This window comes from Teleopsis dalmanni, chromosome X, assembly GCF_002237135.1.
Source record: "Teleopsis dalmanni isolate 2A chromosome X, ASM223713v2, whole genome shotgun sequence".
Classification (NCBI taxonomy): Eukaryota; Metazoa; Arthropoda; class Insecta; order Diptera; family Diopsidae; genus Teleopsis; species Teleopsis dalmanni.
Window position 1 is genome coordinate 49,743,617 of NC_051848.1, and position 27,725 is coordinate 49,771,341.

At 33.1% G+C, this 27,725-nt stretch overlaps 1 protein-coding gene and 1 long non-coding RNA gene across 3 annotated transcripts in view; both read right to left on the minus strand.

The window, feature by feature from the left end:
- The window catches only part of LOC119688394 (semaphorin-1A-like), a 91,352-nt gene that overhangs the window by 33,500 nt on the left and 30,127 nt on the right, over positions 1-27,725 (minus strand). The window lies entirely within an intron of this gene.
- On the minus strand, positions 1,710-2,923 carry LOC119689076. 2 transcript variants are annotated; one of them, XR_005253341.1, is made up of 4 exons: positions 2,705-2,923; positions 2,415-2,646; positions 2,154-2,362; positions 1,710-2,090 (listed from the first exon to the last, which is right to left on the minus strand). It is a non-coding gene; the product is annotated as an uncharacterized LOC119689076 (long non-coding RNA). The 2 variants fall into 2 exon arrangements; XR_005253340.1 differs by having other exon boundaries at positions 2,154-2,646.

Below are 27,725 nucleotides of genomic sequence, written 5' to 3' on the forward strand. Positions count from 1 at the left end.
GTTGCAATGCTTTGTGAATGGTTCAGTGTGCCAAGGCGCCCTAGGCGTTTGTAATCATATTCCAACAACCATAACTAAGCACATTGCGAAATATACATGAACTGCAATGTATCGGTGGCGGCAAGGGAATGAGTGGCAATCATTTTATTTTTGAAAAATTTTTAGCCTTTGATCCTTTAACATTCTACTACCACTTCAACTGCAATAAAACATAAATAATAAAATAAAATATTTTATTTTTTGATTTGAAAAGCGTATATACCTTTTATAAATGTTTTTTTCATATATTCTATTTATTCAATCGTAGTGCAAACACTATTAAAGTTGCTTCGTTTCATTTTTTCTTTTATTTATTGCATTCTAGAATTTTATTGCTTTTTTCGGATATACAGGATTCAATCTTTTTTATGCAGTTAATAATTTTATTAAGTAATTTTATTATTTCTATAAATCTGGTTATTCAGCGCTTTTATGTACTTAAATGAATTAAAAGATCAAGTGTGAAGGGCTAATTTGATATAAAAACTTCTCTGAACAAAGACAGGTAAGTATTATTGTTTCCAAAAGCGGCTCTTCACCCGTCTCTTAAGACAAGCAAGTCAAACACCAGCTTGTCGCCCAACAAAGATTACAACTAGTGGTGGTTGCTCATTATTAACATTGAAGTTCGCACTGTTCACTAAGAAGGTAAACTAAATAATATGGCCAAGTACTATCATTTATTTCCTAATCCAGTCTGCATCAGAAAAATGTTAGGAAGTCTGCTGATCAAGGCAAAAGCGAATTTGCCAAAGTCCATATAGAAATATAATAAAAATCAACGCTCGAAATAAAAGTAAATTTTTAAAAAAAAAAACAAAACCGACTTTAATCCATCTTCTTTTCACCTTACTCTGTTGTTTTTGTTTTGTAAATGCGCGTAGTTTGTTGCTTTATTCCATTTTAGGAATGATGAACGATACTTGGTCATCGAACGCAAAGAGTGGCTCCGGGACGCTCGTGGAATCTAACATGCAATAATATTGCATTCTCCGTATTCGTATTTGTAGTCCTTTTTACGTATATCTCTACAAATTACAGGACGACAATTATATGCTATTTTCATCTTCGTTTAATGTGTAGACGGTTTGAGTATTTAATTTTAAAAGTTTCTGCCCATCTTGAGAGAATCCAAGAAAAGTGATATCACTGTTAGGTTGGAAAAGTATTTATTTGTTCAATTCATTCAAAGAACTGTGTGCTTTCAACAAATGAAATATTATTTATCATCAGCTTTAAGCTCTATAGCGTGGGGTGACATAAAGTCACGTTTACAATTTCTTTACAATAGAAATTATTTTCAAGACCCACAGTGATTTACTCGTGTAGTCCTTTTTTGGGTGTGATGCATGATACTTATGTGTCGAACTCGACGCTTGGCTCCGGAACGTAGACCCGACCGTATGTGGAACCTTCTTTCTTTGGAATCGTACTTGCTGCTCTCTATACTTAAATGGTTTCACAATCCAATAGCTCTTGCGTTATACTTCAAAAGGGTTAGTTAACCGTTCATGTGAGTGTCCATTGTTTTTGACTACTAATAGCATATAGTCTAGAATTATATTCTGCACACATTAATTCTTCATTGTTCAATTCAACTTTATTTTTGAGTTTTTAATGAAATTACAAATATCTTTGCTTTTGATGAACTTCAACAAATCAAGTGGTATTTCGATGAAATTTGAAGTATAATTTATGAAGTGAATATTTAGTGAGTATTTCAAAGTATTACGATAAATCGAGTCGATAATTCGCTAGATTAATTGTACATTCACATCACTTAAAGATAGGTTCCAGCAGCTGTAAAACATTGATATCAAATCTTATGGTTTAAGGATCAATTAAATAGATCTTTACATAGCTGAAGTTAATATTAGTTCACATAAGTTGAACTTAGCATTGATTAGATTAGTTATACTTAATATTTATGTCACAAGAAGACTTGTTGTAAGACACTGTAAGCCAACTATAGCGTAACTTTCCAAGTAAGTATTCATTATATATAATTCAAAGATTCTGATATTCCGTCTATTGGATAGTGTTTATGTTGTCTGAAAACAGATTTTAATATCAGTAATTGTAATTGCAATTTCTTTAATTAATTAATGACATACTTAGCAATTCGCAATGTATATTGATTGCCTCAAGTTTGATGTTTTGGTTACTCGTATTCGCTATATTTTGGTAAATACATTTCACAGATTCATGCTTACATATGTATATGTTATCTGATATGTTATTTACAAGGCATAAAACTTTCCACAATTGTGAGTGAGTTAAGCTGGCCATTCGCTAGATTAGTTTCCCATTTGTCTATGACTTGCTGTCTATAAATTGATTAAACCAATAAGAATATAAACACTTAAGCACTATACCTCCAACAACAAAGTCTTTTAGAATAGCGCAGTAAGTGGAATGCACACCATTTGCTTGTCAATGTAGTTCAAAGAATGCACTTTGGATTGTTATTGTTGTACGTATGGAGTACACTGTACATTGGTCTTCACCATTACGATGGTTTGTCCTTAGTCAACAGTGACCACGAAATATTCATTGTCGTGCGAAAGGATTAGAAATGGTGTTCGTTCACTGCAATTGCAACCTACACTGCACAGATATATTTTTTGATAAAAAATTTTATTGAACGTAATCAACATTTAATTACTTTTATGAAAATTCCACAGCTTTTCGATACGTTGGCTTGCAATATACTCCGATTTCGACACATTTTTTTTTTCTATTATAATTTAATTCAATTAGTGCAGAAGCGTTAAATGCATAAAAAAATTCTACGTTTATAAACAAAACATAATTTCCGTGAAATATGAAAGTTTTGCGCCACTTTAATTTTGACAGCTGCCAAAATAACTCTTCATAAAGGCATGGACACAATGGTGCGCTGGTGAAACTTATGAAACTTACGGTTGATATTTTCAACTTTGCTTCGTGCACACATATTTGTATTGTGTACGTTTTGTTGTTGCATTTGCATTTTGCTTATTTTATTTGCGTAGTCAAAAATAATTATTAGGAAATAGTGACAGCAATTTAAACCCTGCTTATGGCATTTTCGATTGTTAAATCTGTGGTAATATGGCATTTACATTGGCTTTTAATGGCTCATTTCAAATGAGTCATTTGAAAGTGTTTACATTCGTTGTAATATGGCGTTTACATTGGCCGAAAATGGCTCATTTTGAATGAGCCATTTGAAAGTGTTTACATTCGTTCTATTTCATTTGTTCTCATTTCAACAGCTGATTTTTCAACTTGCATGTTGATTTGATTTTTGGCCTGTGCCAAAAAAATGTTGCATGAAGGTTAAATATACCTTTAAACCTTACAATATGAACTGTAAACTTATTTTTAGCTTCGATTAATTTATTTTTGGGAAGTAGAAGTTTCAAAAAGAGTTGCATAGTTTTTAAGGCAATGCAATCACCAAACATTTGTTTACCTTTTTTTGTGAATATGTCAAAATCAGCTTTCCCAAACTGTCAAAGTGCCATGAAAAGCGTTTATTTAGCATTTAGGGTATATTCAATTCATTCATTTCCATTTTGAACATATTTGGAACTCATTCTAATCTCGTTGAAACTCATTTATACATAATGAGATGTTATTTGCACTTGAGATTTTGTATGCAAAAATGAGCCATTTTTTTCTCATTTTTGATTTTTGACCAAAATGAGCCATTTGAGGCTTTTTTTTATTTGAAATTCACTTTTAGTGCAACTATCATTTTCAATTGACAGATCTGTATAAAGCGCGTATTACATATGAAATTTGTTTATCAAAATTTTTTGTCGTCGCTAGCCATTACACATCCGATACACTCGACACTTGTGGGAAGAGTTTGTTAGAAACGTAAAAGTTGAAATATCCAAACAGTCAAAAATAATAGATTTCTTTCGAGTTAAATAACATAAATTATAAAAATATATAGAACATAATAAATTAAATAATAAATAATAAAAATAATTTTTTTAAATACAAATCGATATATATTTAATATTACATATGTTTATTAATTAAATATGTTTTTAAAATAAATACGTACACAATTCCCAGTAAAATGAAAAAAAAAAACAACAAAGGAAAATTTGTTTAACCTCTCTATAACGAAGACCTCTCTACAACGAAGTTTTTTGCAGGCATCAACGACTTCGTTATAGAGAGGTTTGATTGTACTATACTTCATTTTATTTTTATTAAAATCTTTTATTTTATTAACTAAAAGCTAACAACATGTTAATATTACTTGTAAATAAAAACCCGTAATTTGTTTACCGAAATTCACTATGGAATTTAGAGTAATTTCAGAGTAAATTTATACACTCCATATTTACACTATAAGCGGTTCGAGCAATGCAATTAAAAGACCAGGTCGTAGTTGGTGCCATTTGAAATCTATTCTCTTAGCACAATATTTTTTTAATTTCGCTACTCATGTTTGAAAATTTCTTCGTCAAAAAACGATGAATGAAATATGTGAAAATTGCCTTAATTATTACTGGAACGACATCGAATCATTTACGGCTGATTAAACAGCTTCCAACTTTAAACTGTTTATCGGGTAGACACTTTTTACTTTACAAGTGAAGAGTAAAAAGAAAGCGATTTAAAATTACAAAATGCACTGCTAATAATCAGCTGCTCTTTTCTTAATTATAAAGCAGTAAAAGTTTTTACTTTGGCACTATTGATAAGTTAAGTCATTGCTAGCAAAACTTCTTCCATAGTTTTATTCGAACGGTATTTTTAGTCCTATTATTGTAATAACGGAGTTACAGCAAAAAACAAAAAATAAAAAAAAATTAAAACCTACAGCTGTAGCAAAGTAAATATTACGAAAAGAGACGTAGAAGAAGTGCGGAAGCTGTGAAGTTTTATCGAAATCAAAAGTTTAAAATTAATTTTTACTGCAACTACTTGAGCATAAAACTTTTTTATTTTTTATTTATAATTTTATCTACTTTTGCTTCTGCCACATCTAAATTTCTTAATATTATATTTCTTTTTCTTTTCCTTCTACCCCGGGTGCAGCATATGTGATATCGATAAAATAGTATTTTGGCATACCGGAAAAGGATGTCATGCGGTATTTTTGTACTCACTATTCCCCTGCTGCTTTTGGAGGTTACTCTAAGTAGATGCTTTCTTTAGTCTTAACTTACTTGCCCCATATATATCGAGTTAAATGAATATTTTTACTTGTCAAAATGTCTTACTAGCTATTAGAACATATGCACTCCAACTAGGCATATATTAGGGTTACCGCACCTATGGTTTATGTCGGAAAACTTAGCATGAATCTTTCTTCGTTATGGAATGATATTCTCAAAGGACATGAGAAAGCTCAGACTTCCAAATGTTCAAATTTTATTGATGAATGCAATTTCCGTTTGCGTTATAGTTGTCTTCTTTTTCATGGTACAACTATTTCGTTCGATAGTTAAATAAGAAATTATAAATTACAGTTTATAACTTTTCTCCTCATTGATTGTTTGTCATATAGCCATAATACAATAGTTTTATTCTATTTTTTCAATTGATTAGTTGTCATCCTTCATAACCACATTTCATACTTCATCAATCCTACAGTTTATAACTGTTCTTCTCATTGATTGTTTGTCATATAGCGATAATCTTCTAGTTTTATTCTATTTTTCCAATTGATAAATTGTCATCCTTCAAAACTATAGCTTCTTAATTACGCATGGTCTCGCAGTTCAGTTGAGAACTTGCTGCGTGATTAATAAGTTTAGGTGGGCGTAGAAGCAATTGTGAATTGATAATTGACTGAGGTGATAACTGATCTCACCATGTTTTTTGTTTGTTTGTAAAGTATATCATTGTATCAGTTCTTAAAATATTTTTCTCTGTCAATCTAGCTTAATATTAGATATCTTGCATAGGTGCTTTTTGTTTTTTGAAATATGGATTATTAAATTGCAGTGTATCATTGTATATTTTAATTTTTCTTTTGATCGAAAGATTGATTTCAATATATATGTCAACCCATCCAATTTTTTTTAGATGTGTCTCATCTCCATTAGTATTTTATTCCCATTGATATTGGTAGAAGTGCACCATTGAAACATCGCATAGGTTGCGGTGTGTGATTGTATATATTAATTTTTCTTTCGATCCAAAGCTTGTTTGGTTTTATTTTATGGATGCATCCATCTGCGTTTTGCAGAAGTGTCCAATCTCTTTTAACATTGTGTTTGACTATTCATTTGGCTAGTTCTTCTAAGTGTTAATATGATATGCTGCGCATGTTTCTTCTAATGAACTATGAGGCTTTAACGCCAATATCAATCGACTTCTATTATATTATATTAGTTGAGTCATGGATTGAACAGTAAGAACACATCCTCTAGCTTATGTCCATTTGTTTGAACTGCATGTGAAGTTAGTACTGTCCTCACTTAAAGCCGTTGCCTTGATCCGATATTTACCTAAATTTAAAGTCCCGTGGTAATGTGAATAAGCAGTTCAGACTTATATTTAACTTGTACTGTAATTGGACAATATTTCGCCAGTACTCATGCCAGTTTAGTATTTATTGAAAATGTTTCATCTAGTCGTATGCCACTGTTTACCACTCAATGGAGATCGACATTGACAATAGTACTATCCATAGTGCCATGATGAATATGGTCACTATCCGTATGGCCATCATTGAGAGTATCGCAATCCATAGTGCCACGATTCATAAAACCACGTTTCACAGTATCATTATTCTTATTTTGACCAGCCATATTATTATTTGCTGATGACATCTTGAAATTGCCAAAATATTATTTGTGGTCCTATTTAATATGAATTGGAGATGTGTTTGTGTTCTAAAATATTTTCAGTTGGCAACCAAATTTACAAAATTTTATTAAAACTTTCTTATCTTATTTATTATAATCGACTTGCAATGAAACACACAACCCTACGGCGTTTTCTAGAAACAAATGGTATTTGAATGTATCGTTTTATAGTGGGAGTGTATGTGTTTATTTCACCACGTCTTTGAAAAACAATGATTTTCGTTTAATAATCTTCACACTAAGTTGGATATAATAAAGTATGACTTTTGAGTTTGATAACCACTACCAGCACTTATGTTCAGTTTTCAATAATCAATTTGTTGCAAAAAATATTCCGATATTAAAGCTTTTAAATTGCTAAACTTCAGCCAGCAGTGAATACCCAAGCTAACGTATAGAGTTTGTGGTGTATACCAGTGGTGTGTTTGGTGGTGTGTTTGGTGGGTAGGGATATGGCTGCATGTGAGAGTGACAACGGTGACAGTTAGTAGATGTGGCAGTTAGCAAGCAAACAAGACGGCGTGCAAGTGTGGGGTTCGTTAATGCCAGAAAATTTATGATGATTTTTGTATTTCTGCGTGATTGAAAAGCGACTGATATTTTAGGTGAGGCGAGTTATGAGAGTGTGAAGTGTTAGCTGATATTATTGATGACGGTGTTGATTTTAATGCTTTGCTGATGACTTGGCAGTTTGTACTTATTAGTCGCTTAAATGTTTTCATCCATATTAAAGTATCATTCCAGGATTAAACGCTATAGAAGCTATTTATTAGACATAACACAGCAAATATTCATATAATTAATGCAACGATATTTATTGCAAATTATATGTTAGTATTTGCATGTAAATGTATATAACACAACGATGAAGTTGTTATTTTTTACATAAAATGTATATGTACTTCACACTTGAAAGAATGAACACCATATAGTGAGACCCTCTAGATTTTCTTTTGTCTCGATTAAACATTTTTTGTTTTAACAAGTATTTAAACGAGTATTGTTTTAACTACTATTCTATTACCTATTGAATCTTTTCTTATGTTATAAATTAAAAAAAGGTAATTATATCTCAATTATGTATTTAAAAAAAAGCAAAAAAATAAAATGTCAATGATAAAATTATATTAAAAATTTGTATAATAGGTCTTTATACACAACAGATATATACCTATTTATAATAAGTCTATATACACAAGTACGTTCTACCAGCAGAACGCATTTGTGTTTCGAATAAATGAGTGCCGTGCCTCTGAGAGAGCGTAACATCCCTGTCGAAATTTGAAAATGCTACACAGACTTTACTCGTACATTTTATTTCAAGTAAAATTTGTGTGATGTGTGAATCAGCTGTTTTGGTCTGAATTTAAATTCTTGTATTGTTTATTTGCGCGACACTGATGTTTTTATCAGATTTTACATAAAGCAGTTTCATGAAAATCTGTGTAAAGAGCGTAATTTGGTACTTTATTTGTGTTTCGGGGTCAGTTTGTACTTTACTTGTGTTTTACTTGAGTTTTACTATAAGTAGCTCGTGGAACAGACCCAATGAAACTAATGTCATTGCTATTGTAAATCTCTTATCGCGCTGATTGTGTTTACACAATTCAACTCATGGTAAATATGGTTGATTTTTTTTTTTTATTTTTTAAATAAAAGCAAATGTGAAAGGCAAGTTAATGTCAATCTTTAATTTAAAAAAAAAAAATAGAAATTATGTTCGGCGTATTTCCGCAAATTTGCGTAATTTCCAAAAGTTAGCACCTTTACATGAATAACTTAAATAAGTTTAAACTTATGCCTTGTTCAGATACAGCCTCATTTAGCAAAAATCTTATTTTTTTCTTCCATATTTTTATTTATGCTAAATAATGGTGTTTTCCATAAAAAAAAATGTTTTAGAGCTTAAAATAAATAAAGGCAAGAGGCTTAATGCGAATGAAAAAATTTTTAAATGCAGCTATGCGAGAAATAAATTTCTACTACGAATTAAAATGAGATAATGTTGAGATAAGATAATTGTTTTTTTTTTTTGAAAAGATGATTTAATAAATGGACATTATATTAATACTTAATATTTGGAGCATTTAATGAGAAAATTTGTAGGCAATATAAAAAAATAAAAGGAGAAAAGTAATAGCAAAATTAAAAAATAAAAAAAAATTAAAAAAAAAAATAATAAAAAAAATAAAATTAAAAAAAATAAAATAAAAAGAAGCAAAATATAAAGAAAAAAACACGAAAAAAAATTTTAAAAAACATGAAAAATGGCAATGTCCAAGTAAGAGATGGATCGTTGGAGGTAATGAGAGCAGTAAGAAGAACAAAATGATTGGAGCATCAGGATTAAATTGCCAATTAACAAATCGACTATAAATGATGATGATATTATAGTGTCAGAAAATAGGATTTAAAACACCGATAGGTTTAACAACTTCTTAGTTTATTATGTCTTCATTTGAGGATAGTTTTATTTGGTATAAGTTCAGGAATATAGAAAGAATTATTGACCAAGTCCACATGGACTTGGAAATGTGTAGAAAGTATTTTTATGTAAATAGCTAACACATTTTCGATATTAGGTAAAGTATGTCTATTCGGTGATAGCTTTTACTCATCTGGATATTAAAATTGCATAACTGAAAGATGAACTCCAAAAGAAGAAAACGAACGGAACGTATAAGTTAAATAATTTTATCAGCTTTAAATTGTTTGATACAGATAAACAATGGACATATTCAGTTTTGTAAAGTAATTTCCTTTTAATTTTTTAGAATGAAGCAGTTAATTGTTGCATAAATTAAAGCCTTAAATATTTTTCCAGTCAGTTACATTTTTTTTTTTCATTTCTGCTTGGGAAAATGGAAAATTAATACATCAAAGAATAATTTTAATGCTCGTACAATTTAGTTTGGGGCAAAAACAAGACAAGTGCAAGTGCACAAACATTTTGTTGATTGCATTATTTTTAATGCATTTGTTAGTTGTGTGGCATGCATGCTTGCTAACAAACATGCAAGCATGCATAATTGCCTTCGCAATATTTCAGACATTTAACAACACTGGTACTTTCGACAACACCCTCGACACACTCCCCACAATATCAGGAGGAGTTGCAGCACATCTAGCACTAGCGCCAGCACCAGCACCAGCACCAGAACCATAACCAGAACCAATAGCACAAATTTATGCTGGTGCAATTGCTTTGCACACATTTTTTCGTGGCTGGCTGCGTTTTCATATATTATTTCCACCACACATGCACGCACACACACACACACATATATGTATAGTTTTTAGTGTGTATTAATTTCTATGTAGGTATGCGTACTTGTGCTTGTATATACACTCATACGGTATATACGATATATTGGAACATTCAACGTTTATATATGATGCTGGAATGTGTAGAGCGGTTGGTTGGCTGCAATGCATGCATGAGTGTTGCACGCAACTCTCATATTGTAGCTAATAATTTAAGCTTATGATTTTGGGCTCAAAATAACACAGCATACTTTTCGGCGCATGAATAAATGCATTAAATTGCTTTTTGCCACAAAACATAGCAAGTGTGGAGCTTAACAATTTAACGAATCCTCCGAACGTACTTAATTTTAATTTTTATAAAGCTAACACGCTAGCAGTTAATTTAAAAGATTATTTATATTGAAAAAAAAATTTAAACGAAGTAAAATCTATAAATCTGGCCAAATCTCTAATATTGTAGGTCTTTACAATATAAAATAAGCGCCAATGATTTTAAATCTTCTCTTAGCCATTATTGGGACTCTAATACATGATTTGTACAGATTCCACCATTCTGACAAAACACATTATAGGAAAGACCCACAGTATGTCTCGCTAGTACGAAATAACCCGTCAGCATGCATACCGTAGTGGTTAGTAGCTCACATTTTAGGTGAACCAGCTGATTGGTAGTCGGTCGATCTTGAGAACTAGCAGAAGGATTCATATGCCAAAGGTTGTTCAGTTATATTCAGATATTTTTACTTGATTGCTAGTTTAACCGTTGCGAGTGGAATAGTGTGTTCGGTTGACCTTGCGAACTGGCAGAAGGATTCATATGCCCAAATTTGTTCAATTATATTTAGATATTTTTATTTGATTGCTAGCTTAACCATTACAAATAGCATACCATTATCCAAAAAATTAATGCCAGATAGTGAAGTGAATGTCGCTATGGAAGTAGCAAATTGTGGAAAATGAGTTATAACGTTACGGGAGCAACATGTGGTGGAATATGATGATATGAACGCGCTAGATTACGAAAAGATTTGCTTTTATGGGTATAGTAAAGCGGTAAAATGTTACTATATGCGTTCTTATGGGAGTAGTAAGTGCTGGAATATAAGTTGATGTGCCCTTTTAGGAGTAACAAAGTGATCGGATATGAGACGTAAACATTAGCACATGAGGAGTTGCTGCTTACTTTCTAAAAGTGTGAACGTTTATTTTTTTTATATTTTGTAATGAAAAGTGGAACCACTATCTAAACATATCTAAACATAGCCAAACAACAATGAGCTGATTAGTGCAGTTCTCAGATTTTTATGTTGGTTTAATCTAATTTGGATAAAAAACGTACGAGTCCGCTAATTCAATTAAAGCGGAATCTGCTCAGTACTACGGTATTGGTGCTGACGGGTCACTGCTTAATAGGGAGGCATGCTATAAGGCTAAGTCTTCCTTATAATGAACTTTATCGCGGTGGTGGTTCTGAAGACGAAGAGGAAACTGTATTTCATCTGATTTTTCAGTGCCCATCTTTAGCTAGAAGGAGATTTAAAATCTTCGGGGCACTTTTTATGACCGATCTGACTAAGCTGTCATCCTACAATATAAGAGACTTAGTCCGATTGGTTTACCTTCGTAGTCGTTGCCTTTTTCGACGTTGGTTGTACATTGATCACTTTGTCTATGTACAAACCAACGCTATTCTTGTGGTATAACAATGGGCCATTATTTGCGTTCAAGTTGGCTTTCTTGGTACACAAGGCCGCCTCTTCAAACTAACCTAACCTAGTAATGTGATACTTCGAAAACGATTCGATTTGGATGTGATGATCTTGTTTTTTTCTAATCAGCTGATTTCATGATTTTTTTTTTATGTTGAGCATAACTACTCACCAATTGTTAGTTTTTATGTAGTTAAATATTGTTTCCAGGTGTGCATTTGCTTCTACGCGGGTGTCTGTCGCTACCACTGATAATACCGACAATACATTACACTACTTAAAATTTTGGGTTGTGACATTGAAATTTTTTTTCTCACATTTTATAAATGAAACAAAAATTTATTTTATTTGAAAAAAAAAAGATTTGATTTCGAAATTTTTGTTGATTTGCGCTTAAAAATATGCAACCCACAATAAAAAGTTAAATATTTTCACAATGTCTGCGCAAACAGTAGCAAATATTCACACATACAACCACATACACATACACAGTGATATTATTTTTTTTTTTTGAATTTCTGTTTTAATTAAGGACCAGAATAAAATTACTCATACGTCACGCCACGTTGCGCCATTTTTAAAAACTTTTTTGAATAACTAATTTTTGTGTATTGTGTATTGTGTATTGTGTAAAACTTGAAAACTCAAAACTGAAAAATACAAAAATACGAAATACAAAAATAAAAAATAATTTTTAATGCAAAAATGGAATATAAAATGTGGTTTCTATTTAAGTTGTTTTGTTTATTTTGTTGGGGCTTTTTCATTGTTGTTGTTGTTGGAAATGCATTTGCTGGATATGCAAGCTGGCGAAATGCTAATATCGTATTTTTGCAATTATTATTTTGCAAATTCGATACAACTTTTGTGCTCCTCATGTTTGTGATGGTTGCCTTCAATCAATCACGTATGCAAGTATGCAAGTATGTGAACGTACACGGCATACAACATTATGCGTGTATCAGCAACATCAATGGCAAGAAATGCAACGAAAACAATTAACATTAACCAAAGCGCATAATGCTTAGTGCACAACAATGAAAGCACTCACACACACACACACACACACACACACACAGTCCAATAACAGTGTCGGAACGAAAGCAACAACAATTAGCATAACACGCAAACGAAATTAGCTGTAAAGTCAAAGGATTTGTTGTTGGCAATTATGACGCATGATGCGTTTTAATTAAAATAACAATAAGAGCAGTGGCGATAGCAAAAGCAAAACACAAAAAAAAAATACAAACAAAAACAAAAACAAAAACAAAAAGAAATAACAGCAACGACAAAATGGTAACAACAACAAAAGGAGTAATCATCGCATATAAAATAACAAAGCGAAACAATGAAATAAACAAAAACTACAACAACAATAATAGCAACAACAGTGAGTGAAGTAACACAAGAAGCAATAAGAACAGAAGCAACAACAGCAACAACAGCAACAACAACAGAACTCAGTGCGTCATTAAACTGCAATGCAACAAACGTTAATTTTAACATTGTCGTTTCGCTGCTGTCATTCTCACTGTTAGTTTGCATGGCTCTGGGTGCTTTGGGTGTTGTGGATGCTGTGGGTGCTGTTGTTGTCATCGTTGTTATTGTAAACGTAGCTCCTCGAAAATTCTTTCCCTGCTTTGCTATGCGTTTATGCTCTCGCTAAGCACGGAAAACAAACTACAATAAAGCAATAAAATTGCATAAAAAATGTTAACCTCATTAGCGATAACAGTACTGCGCGAAATGAGTTTTCTTCCTAACGCTGGCAGCACTGCTGTTAGCGTTGTTACTGCTAAGGTGCGTCCTTGAGCTGTGACAAGTACGAAGGTACGAATGGGTATGTAGGGTGTCTCATAATTGGGCAACTCGTTTACTGCAGTTGCGTTAATTGAAGTTCGAACAGATAAGATAGAGAAAGAGAAAGAGAGAGAAAAAGGAGTGCTAGAAGACTATTAAAAATGGCATAATATTTTCTAATAGCAGAAAGCGTGGCTTAAATTTTATGCAACTTCAATGATAAGAAAATTAATAGCCCAAAATATCAGCTTAAAGAGTAAAGTGAGGAAGATTGAATTAAGCAATACATTTTGGAAAAGTGATACCAGAAGGAAATTCGAGAAATTATCAGAGAATGAATGAATGAAGTTAACTATTTTCAGAAAATTATAAAAACAGTAAATATAAGTGAGGAAAAATGCATATTGGTCCCTAAGAATATCTACAGAAAGTCAAAAAGAAAAGTAGATAGAAAAGGTAAGTGCATTGAAAATGAGTAGAAGAATATTGCATTTATGAAAATTGAAAAAAAACAAAATTACTACCAATAACCACCGAAGTAAGACTTTTACAAACATAGGTATAAAGAGGTGGTTGGATGCAGCTAAAAGAATAATATATTATTATATATATAATATATATTATTATATATATATATATATATATTTATTTTATATATATATTTTTTATATTTATTTTATGTTTTATATGTATATATTAATATTATATGTATAATATATATATAAATATTTATATATTTTTTTTTCATATTTTTTTTACATTATATTTTTATATTTTTTTGTATATATTTTTTTATAATTTTATTCTTTATATTTTTTCGTATTTTTTTTTTAATATTTTTTTTCACATTTTTTTTAATATTTTTTTTTTTTTTTGTACATTTTTTTATATATTTTTTTATATTTTTTTTATATTTTTTATATTTTTTTTTATACTTTTTCGTTTTATATTTTTTTTTATAATTTTTTTATTTTTCTTTTTTTTTTGTACTGTCAGGAGGTACCAATAGAAAAAAGTAATATGGTCGTTATAGGCGCTTTTTGGAGAAACTGGAAGTATCTAAAATACAACAAGCATTTTCAAGCGAAAGTTATGCTTATGAAAAATTGGATTAGGGAAGTATAGAGAATTATGGCAAAAAACGTAGACCTAGCGCCTTTATTGTTCGCAAAGAGGTGAATATAATCTTAACCAGATTGCAACTAGCCAACTTAAAGTATTCCAAGAAGTGGACTTAATGTCTAAGTTGAACCCGAATTTATAGAATAAATAAACATAGTATTTATACTTATTCTAGACCAAACACTAAGCATTTTCTCCAATCTTCTTCAGACACCTTCAAAACACTTCTGTTGTTTTTAAATGCAACAATGGCTTCTTTCGCCGACAAAAATCATTGTCCACGCAGTTTAATCTTCACGTTCGGGAAGAAGAAGAAGTCATTGGGTGTTAAATAAGAGCTGTATGGTGGATGATCCAACAATTCGATTCTTTGAATGTTCAAATACGAGCAGTCGGTTGTTAGATGAGATATGTGAGCACTTGCATTGTCTTGAGGGAGATAGAGAATGATTCGACGGCGTTTGTTTGTTTTCCGTATTTCACTGAACACTTCCGATAAACAAATGGTTTGCCATTGTATAACATTTGGAATTGATCGTTTTGCGTTCATGTAATGATATAGTTGTTAAAGTTGGCACATGACCAGTTTTTCCGAAAAAACAAGTTCATTTTGAAACACCCATAAAGTCGACTCCTGTTTACATTCCGGCTAATATGAGTACGCATATATCCATGATTAGTCACTTGCTACAATTTTATATAATCGTACGTCTTTTGAAACACCGCCATTGTACTTCGTAAGTATTTGTGTATTTGTGTGCACCAATCGACACGAGAGCATCTTTTTGAGATTTTGTCAAATGAAGGGTGATAGGATCCAATGAGAACAAACCTTTCTCACAGTTAAATTATCAGTTAAATATTGTGTATATGCTCGTGCTGGTGGAACAATGTCTAGGGTTCCACCAGCCTCAAACGTACAGTATATCGCATGACGATCTTGCATTATGAGTAACAGTTGTTGTACAACATTTATGTTTTTTGGCGCAACAACTAAACAAAATATTTTGGACGATCTTCACGAATACGAATTTCGTCAGTGCGCGAACTGGGGCCACGATTAGAATTATTACAGCATTGGCGGCGTTTCACGGGGGCAAAGGATGGAGCTACATCGTCAAATGTGGAAGTAAATTGATTGATGCACTCAAGACTTTTGTCTTGATAAACTACGTTGAAAGTCGAAATAAATCATCGCACGAACATTTTCTCGCTTTAATTCCATTTTTTTATGAGCATTCAATTTACAAATCACTGTTAATAACCCGAATAAGAAGGTTATGATAAAAAGTCTAAAGAATAAGGTTATGTTTAATAATGTCAAACTTTCGTATGGAAATGTCAGGTGATTGTTGCCAAGGCTCAAAATATATATAGTGATCCTTGTATATTTTAACATTGTTTTTCTGCATTCCCGATTACAGAATATCGCAGAGAGTTAAAAGGTGGCTCAGCCAGCTGGTCAAGCGCTTGAAGTAAGCTATTTCAATAAACTATTAAATATAATACAAGATGGAAGGACTCAACAATCATGACTCAACTATCATAGTTGTTGGCGCAGATAGTTAGTCCTAATAGATTATTTGGCTAAAGTGAATATTTGTGCAAAGAAACGACGTCCTATCCAAAACCATTACAAACTAGAGCAAGTGTGAGTAAATGAAAGCAAATTAAATATCGTGAAGCCTCTTACATTAAAATACTTCTCGAAATTAATTTAATTTCCTCTACAGAAAATATGCTGTTAAAAAATGTCATAATGACCCTTCAGCAATTTAATTATTATTATTGTTAAAATTATGTACGAGTATGAGGAGGAGGGCGTCTTTCTTACGAGCTGAGCGTAAATACGATAAAAGCTGTACAATTTAATGGAAGTTAAGTTCACTTAGCCGTGCCGCTGTTTTATGACACTCATTAAACGCGCTGTACATTTATACGCATATTTAAGCTTTAATATGTGTAGAAGGATATGGATCCGTGGCCGTAATCAGATACCATTGTTCGGAGGTAATATAATCGTAGGTATCAGCGAAAATGCAGCAGCACTGCTGAGCAACATAGCGTAACTGCTTGAATTGCAAATAATTACAAAATGTACTCGTACACAAAAGTTAGCTCCGAAAGTGTCGAGTATAAGGACCGTTGGCACTACTGTCGGGACGTTGAGGGTGAAAAATGACTTCTAAAAGAAAACTGCTGCGCTCATTGCAAAGCTGATAAATTGAGGCGGTGTGAAAAGAGTTGGCTGTGTGCACAAATGTTGATGGCGCCGATATTAGTGGTGATGATAATATGCATAGTACATGATAACGATGTTGATGATTATGATTATGTTGGTGGTACTGCTACTGCTGCTGCTGCTGCTGCTGATGATGATGAAGATGATGGTGCTATTCGATGGTAGGAAATGATAAAAAATATGTATACATGAGTGTTATGCACATGAATGGAAAAGTGTTGTGTGCCACCGCTGTGATATGCAAAAGACTTTCACATATCCACACATTACAGGCATTATTCAGAGGAGTGTTATATTCGCACCCGCACTTGCACCAGCACCAGCACCAGCACTAGCACTAGCACCGCACCGCACCCTTTCCATTCTCATCCCAGAATCATTTACCAAAAAACTATTTTAACGAATTTGGCGTGTGAAACCACTTTCATAAATATTTTTCAACATTTGCTGTTGACGTTGCTGTTTGCTAGAAATGTGCATGTATGCGTAGGAACTTGTTTGTATGCGTGATTATGTGTGCGTATGCAGTATATGTGACCATATATACATTTTGGTTTGTATGTCTCATTGCATTTGTGTGGTTTTGTGTGCTTTCATAGGCACTTTTTGGCTGGCTTGACTGGTTGTTTGCCGGCATTACCACGGTTCGTCTACATAACAACACATATAGAAAGGAACATACATTCGCATACTTACACGATCGCTCGCACGCACACACACACACATATGTGCACATATGCTGAAATATATTGCATACTTATAGGCAGTACATGTGAGACTGTAACACTTTGGCGGTGCCTGCTCCACTGCAGTTGCCACAGCCGTTGCCTTTTTTATCGCACCGCATAGATACACTTTAACTAAAATGAAATTCAATTGCCTGCATTTCCTTTGTGCTCAACCGCAGCAATAGCTGCAATACCAACAATACCAACAAAAACAACAAAACACCAACAACAAAAACAATGACAACAATAATAACAATGCAGTTCAGCTACACAGATACACATATACATACACACATACAAATCAAATAGTAAATATCATAAAATGCAGAAATATATGACATGCAAATAAATTATTAAATTCAATCCTCTTTCCCTCTTCACGCCACTGCACAAAGCCCTCTTCATTCTTTGTCGATACTTGAGCTGTTCGGAAAAGGAAGAAAAAACGAAAGGAGACAAAAATATGATTGTGAAAACAGCGTAAAATGTGGTGCAAACATATTATGTCGAAAGTGGATTAGGTGGCTCAGAAAAAGACCATAAATCTCAATCTCAATAACTCACTGACTCCTCGCTCCATTATGCCAAATGATATATGCCTTTATCTGTGTTCACTAAATTTTTTTAAATAAATAACGGCCAGTTGATCCAAAATTAGCACAGTGAAAGAACTATGAAATGTATACCATTGAGACCAGTAATTGAGTCCAGCTAAGAGAATTATAAGTTTAAGAGAAAACTTTCTAAAAGGTTGAGTAAAACCTGAAGATTAGTTTTTAAGGATTGCATGGTTAAAAGAGTTGTCCTGAGTTATATGAGACGATATATTAAATAAAGCTTTCTCTGTAGCTTTCGAGACTATTATAGTGAATGTGTTCTGCTGTTTCCTCTTCTTCATAACAAAGTCTGCAGCTAGTATTACCTAGATTTGATAGATGCTTTTTGACTCCGCAAAATCTAGCGAGAAACTCTGTGAGAGAAACTCTTTTACAGGGAGTCCCTAGTTCTAGCTTTTGATCGATTCGGCATGGATTCTTTAGCTTGTCTGCAGGCAATTGTTTTATCCCAATTAGTCTGAGCTACTCTTTCCAGCCATTATTAATTTTGAGTTTAAAAAAGCTCCATGGTACTATGTAACTAAAGACATATAGAAAAAATATGTTTAGACTAAATATAGTGTAAGGATTAAGCTCGTTTGTAAATATTTAAAAAATGTGAAATAAAAATGGATAAAATATTAACGATAATTATAAACAATGGGTGTAGAAAAACGTAATAGGTCCATGCAAATATCAATTTGGATGACATTATGTACAAACTCATGTATCATTACAGATTGTAGTGCCTATTAAGTTGATATATGCAGACTTACTTTTGGTACAATGGCGTAGAAGTAGGAGTAATTGTTGAAGGTTTTATTGAGAAAAATTCTATTTATCTGCTTTTAACGTTCGCAGATGTCAACACTCTTACATTTTCAAATTTACAAAAATATAATTAATTATTTGTTTATATTATATGATTAAACTGAGTATTTAATTATTCATCCTAATTATATATTAATTTGTTATTATAGCTTAGCTGAACCTTTACGAAAATAACAAAAAAGTGACAAATTCATAGAATAACGTTGACATTATTCTTGACAAGTTCAACCCACGGCTGGCGGAATTGGAATTGCTCCTCTCGAAGAACATGCTCCAAGCTGTTACACTTTCAGCTGCCTGTTGTCGCTTCTTGAGATTCCGCAAATATGCCGCCGTGGTGATGGGTACTCGTATATAAATTTATGCTTAAGTATAATAAAAACAAATAAAGGTTATTATTGTAACTGATAGACGGCGGTACGAAAGTGGCTTGGTGGCTCGGTGGGAGGTAGGGAACGTATTTGGAACCGCAATTTATTTGCACTTTATTAAAATTAATAAATTGAGTTAGGCACACAACCTAAGTAAGAATGACCGAAAGTGGAAATATTCTAAGCCACAATTTGGAATGCTCGTAGTAGCTAACGAGTAGAGCACTTTGAAGATACAAAAGACAACAACAGTAACCTTCTTAAGTGTGTGTATGTGTGTGTGTGGGTATGTGTGTGTTTGAGTTTGGGCTTGGGCTTGGTAGTTCGGTTGTTTAAAAGGGTAAAAATTTGAAATGTGGTTCCACGGCATCGGTTTCTGTGTGTACGAATGCAAACTTCTACAACCGCAAATAGCAACAGTGCAATACAGCCGCCACGACAGCCCACACCACCCCCTAGTCTAAAGTGCCAGTGAAATCCTTGCAAATTTTCTGCTGTTTGCCGTTTGCCAAAACGAAAAGGTTAGCTATGAAACAAAAGCAAAAATAAAAAAAAGGAAAATAAAATAAACAAATTTCTAAAATTCCTTCTCAAAGTTTTCGAAACTCATTTAAATTACTTATGAGGCTGATGTTGGCGGTGCTACAAAAACAAAAGCTCTGACTACATATCCACCAAGGTTGGTTCAAGTGTGGGACCATGTGTGATGAAACTGCTTGCAACTTTGCTTTGTGAAATGTTAGCCCATACGGATAAATGGGAATGGGAAAATATGACAAAATATGAGGTTTCCTAATACACCCGTTCAATGCAAATAAGCAAACTAAAGATAAAAAAATTCTTTTATTTGATTTTTCTTAAATCTGGCTAATAGTAACTCCTTGGAGAGATCATATAAACTATGGGGGTGAAGTTTTTTAATGCTAATATTTGAATTGCATAGATAATAATCCATTAATAATTTCTCAAAGGTGATGTAGAAAATATCTCATTCAAAAAGAAGAAGTTTCCACAAACATTCCATTTATTCTAACCACTTTATCCTAATTTACTTAATTTATACTAAAATATGCAGATTTAAACTTTTTCATCAACTATTTTTTGGATTCACAATGCAAACTTAGGTTGTCTATGCCTACAGACACATGCCTTTCAATATTATGACTTACAATCCAATAATTGATATAAATTAATTTTAAAATAGGAATGAAATACTACAAATTCGCAAGGTTCTTTAGTTTTAAATAAGTCCCGTCTCATATAAGATGGATACATAAGATGAGACTTACTAAGATCTGAAGAAATACGTTTATTGCAACACCAAGCGAGAATGTGACATGAATATAAGTAGTAAGTCCCGTCTCATATAAGATGGATACATAAGACGACACTTACTAAGATCTGGAGAAATACGTTTATTGCAACACCAAGCGAGAATATGACATGAAAATAAGTAGTAAGTCCCGTCTCATATAATATGGATACATAAGATGAGACTTACTAAGATCTGGAGAAATACGTTTATTGCAACACCAAGCGAAAATGTGACATGAAAATAATTAGTAAGTCCCGTCTCATATAATATGGATACATAAGACGACACTTACTAAGATCTGGAGAAATACGTTTATTGCAACACCAAGCGAGAATTTGACATGAAAATAAGTAGTAAGTCCCGTCTCATATAATATGGATACATAAGATGAGACTTACTAAGATCTGGAGAAATACGTTTATTGCAACACCAAGCGAGAATTTGACATGAAAATAAATAGTAAGTCCCGTCTCATATAATATGGATCTCTGGAAAAATACGTTTATTGCAACACCAAGCGAGAATTTGACATGAAAATAAGTAGTAAGTCCCGTCTCATATAATATGGATACATAAGATGAGACTTACTAAGATCTGGAGAAATACGTTTATTGCAACACCAAGCGAGAATGTGACATGAAAATAAATAGTAAGTCCCGTCTCATATAAGATGGATACATAAAATGAGACTTACTAAGATCTGGAGAAATACGTTTATTGCAATACCATGCGAGAATGTGACATGAAAATAAATAGTAAGTCCCGTCTCATATAAGATGGATACATAAGATGAGACTTACTAAGATCTGGAGAAATACGTTTATTGCAACACCAAGCGAGAATTTGACATGAAAATAAGTAGTAAGTCCCGTCTCATATAATATGGATACATAAGATGAGACTTACTAAGATCTGGAGAAATACGTTTATTGCAACACCAAGCGAGAATTTGACATGAAAATAAATAGTAAGTCCCGTCTCATATAATATGGATACATAAGATGACACTTACTAAGATCTGGAGAAATACGTTTATTGCAACACCAAGCGAGAATGTGACATGAAAATAAGTAGTAAGTCCCGTCTCATATAAGATGGATACATAAGATGAGACCTACTAAGATCTGGAGAAATACGTTTATTGCAATACCATGCGAGAATTTGACATGAAAATAAGTAGTAAGACTGACTACTTACTTACCGGTAGTAACTGTAACAGTAGCTACAACAACAATAAAAAGAATATCAGTTGGTTTTATAGCTCAGATGGAGGCAAAATCATTTCAGGTCTTTTAGATTTGTAGCGCTCGGGATCATTCTGCAGTTTGACATCTCTATCTAATAGGTATCTTCACTAATACTACTTATCTACTGCAGCTGTGAACGTATTCGTACATTTCTTACAATTGGTTCTACCATAAATATCTTCTAAAGAAGTTGACTTTGCCACTTTGAACAATATTATATATCCACCTATTTTATTTAAGCAAGTTTCATTATTGCAGAGATTGTGCAGTTTGGGGATATATCGTACATATCACGTTTCTTCTGTAAATCGGGGGATGAATATATCTTAATTGTATCTAATTTAAATTTATTTGCAAATAAAAAAAATATTTTAATCTTAAGATCTATTGTGACTTGCCAATTAACTCCATGGGGTTAGCGTATTTGGGACTCTTATATATGGGTGTGAGCCCAAATAGGCTTCTTAGCATAATTATCACATAAATTATTATTGGGCATAAAATGTGTAAAAGACCCTCGCAAACAACACTGAACGCGGGCAGAATAAAGTGTGGGATGAAGGGGCGCCACAATTTTATTTGTACAAAGGTGTACATTTTAGGTGAAGTAGTGAAAGGAGAAAATTACAACAACAAAAGCTGAAAGCGAAAATTTCGTATTTTTTACTTCACAAAGAAAATTATAACGCAACCAAACGCACTTACATATAACCAAATGCCAACTTAAAACGAACAAATGCACGCATAGAGAGAGAAAGAGAGAGTGAGAGAGAGAGGAGACACAAGCTGTGTTGTAGAGATTTTTAATGTATTTCACAGCACTTAAAGCACAAAAGTGCACAAAAAAGTTGAAACGTAAAACGCCGCATATGCTACGTAGCTCCGGTCTACCGGAGACCTTAGACCGCGTTAACGACGTAAACGACGTAAACGACGTATACGTATGCAGGCATAAAAGTAGTAATGCAGTTATGTATAAGTGCTATAAGCGTGTGTGTGTGCACGGCAAATTTTCATTAAATATTGGTATGTCTTGCTTACGTGCTTACGTGCTTATGTGCGTGCTGGCCAACATCGTCGGAAAGCAGTATTCCGCGCCATTAACGCGTTTGTCAGTAAGAGAAATTTTACATTTTTATGTATACGTAATATACGTAACTGCGTGATTGCGTACTTGCGTTTGACCGCGTTCGCTAACGTTGGGCTGTTGGGCTGTATCGGGAAAACAGTTTGTCCTTGCATATCGCATAATCAGAATGAGTACTCGTTTGTAACTATAAGATTATTAATTATTAAAACTATTAAGCGGCAGTAAAAAGCATTGGCTTATGCAGAAGATGAACGAAAGCGGTTCTTTTTATGTGATATATACACTAAAGTATGGGATCCGTCAATATTTAAATGGATGCGTGCTGAATTGACGTAAACTATGCTAACGTTGAACGAAGTATATAATATGTATGTAAAAGAAAATCTAAAAAGTATGAAAGAGAACTTCTTTAAAGTGATCAGCAATGGGGGACAAAAAGAATTATGGAGTTCTTACAAAATAAAGGTATTTGTTATAATTATAATCAATATTCGGGAAGGAATTTAATACAGACATATTCTTGCAGAATTTTTTCAAAGTGGTTTGGAAAAAAATGGTGACTTAACTTATAAAAAAAAAACCTGTAGAATGAAAAAGATTGATAATATTTTAGAGTTATACATTCAGTATAAATCCAAAATTCTCATTAAGATACCCCGTAGAGATATCAGTCTTTTGGTGGATTCACTTACAGGTCACTCTAATCTAAGGAGCCATGCTAGAAGATTGGGTCTCCCTTTCAATTAAACCTCTCATCTACTATGGTTTTGCTCAGCACAAGAACGGCGGCGACTCAACAAAAGTTCTAGGTGGTTGCAAACCCTGAGTTTTTTCTATAAATACGGTAGCACTATGGGTAATAGGACTAAGTGGGATCCAACAGGGATCGCCCATATAACCTAACCTAACCTATGCATTCACTTTTAGAGCCACTAAATGTAATTCATTAAGCGACATAAATTTTATATTGCTTTCCGATATTGAAGTTACTATAAACTAAAGGAGGTTTGGAAGATGAGAACTAAAAACTTTAAGAATTAAATTTAAAAATTATTGCAAAAAAGACGACGCACACCAGCACAATGGGTTGTAGCGTTGTTAAACAGAGCATACAAGGTGTAGTAACGTCATTAAGTACTGCAGGTTAGGTACGGTTAAGAAGGCGCGTGCATACAGTTATCAGTACTTCCACGCGGAGGCATATATTGTCCATTGTGATGCCTTTAAAGATTTTCCCGGAAGAGGCGAGTTGCTAACCTTTATTATTCATATTGAACCATTTGGTTTTTCAGATGAAGTTGAGGAGTTCCGATAAGTTTGCTTTCGTTACCTCTATTTCTCACCCTTCTCTTTTCTTTATGAATTAATTTTGTAATATGGTATATATCTTACTTACTTACTTACTTATTGTTGTCCTTCTCTCCTAAGTGGAGCATAGGGCCCCAATATATATTTTAGCCCATCGTATCCATCTTTTATTGGCATGCATACTGATATTATGTGTTTATTGATTCCAGGCTTTTTTTCTGGAATCATGATGGGGTTCATGATAGTGGCAACAAAGACAACAACAACAAGGTATTATACAGCTTCAACTGAACAATTCAATATATATGTATTGTTAAGTATGTGAGTGGTGGTTTTGATAATGAGTTGCCTGAATTAATTTTCTTTTTGAAAATATCTACATTGCAGGTTTTTTCTTTCAACAGTCCGTGACTATATTCTGCATAGTCCTAAACACTATCTTGTTAGTGAATGGTTTATGTTGCTGTTGTTGTTGTTGTTGTTGTTGTTGTTGTAGGTTTCATATCTCAAAAAGTGGCGAATATTGGCAGAGCGTTTGTTGTTAAGGTTTGTTGTTGCATTTCATTTTGCATGTAATTAATAAAATTTCGGCTAATGCAGCGCGTCTAGTGTGACATGCATGGTTCAATATAATTTTCGTTGTAATTAAAATTTGAATCGTGTTTTTGGTACATGAAATTTTTTGGAAAATTGTTGGCAAATCAAACACAAAAAGATGATCAGCACAAAGTGAGCTAATGTCAACGTTGTAATTGTTGTTGTTTTTGAAGTTCTATAATGCTTTGCCGCTGTTGTTGTTGCTGCCATTGTTGCTGATATAAAATACTGCAGACCCAAAATTTGTTATTTCATTGGTGGCTTTTAAAATCGGCTTACCAGTGACGAACATATTAACGACGACATGAGCAGGAGGGACCAAAAGCAATTTGCTCGGTCATGTTATCGTTATTAAAATCTTAACTCGTTGGGTGTGTTGGCAACATTGACAAAAGCTTTGGTTGTTGCTGCTCTTGTTTATGTAAGTATTTAGCTAGTTAGGTGTATTGTGCGTTGTGTGTTATATGTTGGCGGTTTCTATAATATTCGCCAATAAACAAAACAACAACAAAACAATAACAACACAATAACAAACAACAACAACCATCAACTATAAATGCAACATCATCATCAGCTTTATGGTCGGCAACAACAATTACAACAGCAGAGACTTCACAATCTAAAATACGAGCAATGTTAGCAATATTCTCCATTTTTGTTGTTATTATGCTGGTCCTAATAGATATATTGGGTAGAAAGGAGAAGTCAACCAAATTTGAAGTCGAACATAACGACGCAGCAGCGAAAGGCATCAATGACGAATGACAAATAGAACAGGTTGTGCGGTTTGTTGTTAGCATAATGAAATCGCAGCTGCCTGGCCTGTGTATTGATGTATAAGTACATATGTATGTACACATATTAACGCCTTACCTTATACATGAGATAAGTGTGTTCTAGTACTGATAACAAGAGTACCAGAGCAGTCATATCGTCATGTCAAAAAATGACAAATGTCAAATGGTACCTGGCAAGGTGCCAGCCAACAAATACAAATGCAAAAACAAAAACAAAAACAAAAACAAATGCAAAAGCAAACACAAGGCAAGGCAAGGCAAGGCAAGGTAAGGTAAGGTAAGGTAAGTAAGTAAATTCAAAATTTGTAGTCGGTCGGGTCGTTTGTTAGACGTCAAGTGTACAGTGTACAGTGTACAGTGCACAGCGCTGAGGCAAGCCAAGTTAAGTTAACTTACCTGACATTTGACACTTGACGTTAAAAGGTTTGCGATGCAAAGCAGTTCAGAAATCTGTCATTCAAAGCAGCACCGAGCAAAACGTATTTTTTCTATGCGTGCTCATAAGCGGTAAAGAACAGTAGCGTAAAGTAGGCGAGTAACTCGAACTTCAGCAGGGTTTTTGTCCAATACTACTTGCCTTGCCTTTGGACTAGGCTGGCAATCACTTGTTTCTCCTCTATACTCTATATTTTTTTCTTCTTCGGCTTATATTAAAAGCGTCAATATTTATAAAGGCAGAAATATGGCAAAGTCATGACAACATAACTAAGCGAAGTTGAGAAGTAAAGAAGTGAAGAAGTGAAGAAGTGAAGAAGTGGAAAAGTCCATAAAAGGGTAACGCAGTAAATGAAATTTTGGCAGGCTTTTTAATGGGTTTTTGCGGTATGCTTCAATTGCAGTCGTTGCTGTTTCGGTAAAAGAAAAGTCAAGATGTAGGATTTAAAAAGAAAACTGAAATAGAATTTGCCAACTCATATCAAGTACTTTTAAAAATTCAAACCAAAATTGTACCCAAAATTTTTATTTATTAAAAGAAGTATGACTTTGGCATTTGGCATTAAGCACTATTACTCAAAATGTAAGTACATTTATATAAACAGTAAAATAATTCACCATCAACTAAATTTTTAGTTTTTTTTTTCAAAAACGTGTGTGGTTCATGTTATACTAAATTCTAAAAAAAGGGTATCACTTTTTTTTATTTCTACGGACACAGGAAGTTTTATAAGTTATTGACTTAAGCGGGGTCTACAGCAGTATCTTTTAAACGATTTAGTAGTGCAAGATTGTCGTAAACATAATCCATATCCAATTTGATTGCATCATTGTACATTCCATTCAAATGGAGGAGTTTTATTACTGAACGATATGATTTGCAGCCGATAGGTGTTTTTACAAAAATTACATTTTTTTTATTTAGATGGGGAAAGGCTTCAAAAATATCGAGATAACAGATCTAACCTTAAAAAGGCAATTACTAAAAGTAAGAACCATGCTCTGATCCAAGATGTGGACCAAAATGTCTGGGCGATGACTACAAAAAAGTAATTCGTAAGCTCAAAACGTCAAGAGGCTTGGTACCTGCTTCTCCTAAAACAATGGCAAATATCGTGCAGCATTTGTTTCCAAAAAAAGGGAGACCTTAGGATCGTAATACCGGTAAGCACTGATTCAAATGGGATCCTCCCGATTACAAATTCTGAATTTAAAGCTACTTTTTACAAAATTAAGCCGAACAAATCTCCTGTACTGAATGGAGTTCCTAATACTGTTCTGAAGCAGGCAATATACAAGAAGTCTTTATATGCACGGATGTGTTCAGTTACTGCTTACAGGAAGGGATTTGTCTCATTTGTATAGGAAAAAGTAAACTGCTTGTAGAGGTAATAAGCTCTCAGA